The sequence below is a fragment of the Phyllobates terribilis genome, unplaced genomic scaffold (genome assembly GCF_046119375.1).
Source record: "Phyllobates terribilis strain yellow unplaced genomic scaffold, ASM4611937v1 Scaffold_9__5_contigs__length_417890890, whole genome shotgun sequence".
Classification (NCBI taxonomy): Eukaryota; Metazoa; Chordata; class Amphibia; order Anura; family Dendrobatidae; genus Phyllobates; species Phyllobates terribilis.
Window position 1 is genome coordinate 109,215,390 of NW_027362769.1, and position 1,751 is coordinate 109,217,140.

The window sequence follows — 1,751 nt, forward strand, 5'->3', positions numbered from 1 at the left end:
TAGATACATCATGAAGAAAGAAATATAGAGAAAGATAGATAGGAGAGAGATTATTAAGTTTAGAGTCTCCCCAGAGAATGGTCCCCCTCTATGGTAGCTGGTGGACACACACAAATTGGCCAATTTGCGTCCTCAGCACCTTCATTTTATAAGTAGATTCTATATAGCAGTAATGCCCCCGGAAGAAGCGAGGCGAAACAGCATTGGGGTAGTGAAACATGGAGCCTGAGACCTCTTTGGTGGCACATTCATTATAGGTAATATACCCTTTATTTAATGTATTCACATATAAAGCTGCCTCATGGTAGCGTACATCTGAGATCACTATATGAGTAGCATGTGAGGTAGGGATAAGTTTACCCTTCTATATATCAAAAAGCACTGGCACTTTTGATATTAATACCCTTGGCTCTATCTTGTAAGTGGATCTCTATACTGTATTTCTTTAGCGCTGAAAGTATTTCTGTGTCCTTATTTTTGGAGGTTTATTTCCTGTCATTTTATTTAGTGCCCTATTTTATGTACTTGCTTAAAAATATATATTGTTAATCATTACTGCTGGAATCTCTATATCCTGGAATAAGTTTATATTATTCTCAGGTGTTTTGGTTGAATAATTATAAAGCATTATATTTTCTCTGAGACTATTGTGATTGACTTCATTTTATAAGTAGATTCTATATAGCAGTAATGCAGTTTAAATTCTGCATTTTCAATTTTTACACATGGTTTGTATATAGTGCAGTCGTAGCAGCTTACACCTTTTCACATTTGTTTCATTCTGTTAGGAGGATAGATAGATAGATAGATATTAGATAGATAGATAGATCGATATTAGATAGATAGATAGATAGATAGATAGATATTAGATAGATAGATAGATCGATATTAGATAGATAGATATTAGATAGATAGATAGATCGATATTAGATAGATAGATAGATATTAGACAGATAGATAGATAGATAGATATTAGATAGATCGATATTAGATAGATAGATAGATCGATATTAGATAGATAGATAGATAGATAGATATTAGATAGATAGATAGATAGATAGATAGATATGACATGAACCAATAAATAATACATTGATATATAAATAATAGATAGATAGATAGCTATGGATGGATAGATAGATAGATAGATATGGGATTAATAGATAGATAGATAGATAGATAGATAGATAACAGATAGATAGATGATAGATAGATATTAGATAGATAATAGATAGATAATAGAGTTTAGATAGATAGATATTAGATAGATAATAGATAGATATTAGATAGATAATAGATAGATATTAGATAGAGATTAGATAGATATTAGTTAGATATTAGATAGATAGATAGATAAGGATGGAGAGAAGAGAAGATATATAGATAGATAGATACAAGAGAGCGGGAGAATTTAGATTGCTATAGATCGACATACAATATCTTGTAGTCGAATTGACCAAATTTACCAATAAACCTGATCACGTGTAGGTTATAGCATGATAGGCTATAGGTAGATACACGATATCAGGAATAGATATCATGAAGATATGATACATTCTCTTGTATTAAATACAAGTCACATGCAGTCAAAAATTTCCAGCTAGACATCGCTTGCCTGACCCTCACATTACACAACCGCCTCCATCTAATATTTTATGCTTTGACATCTAATTACATAAGTTGCAATTTTCTATCTGGATTCCCTCCTATCTGACTTGTTCCGCGCCTTGATGAGTGCACATTACCAGGAA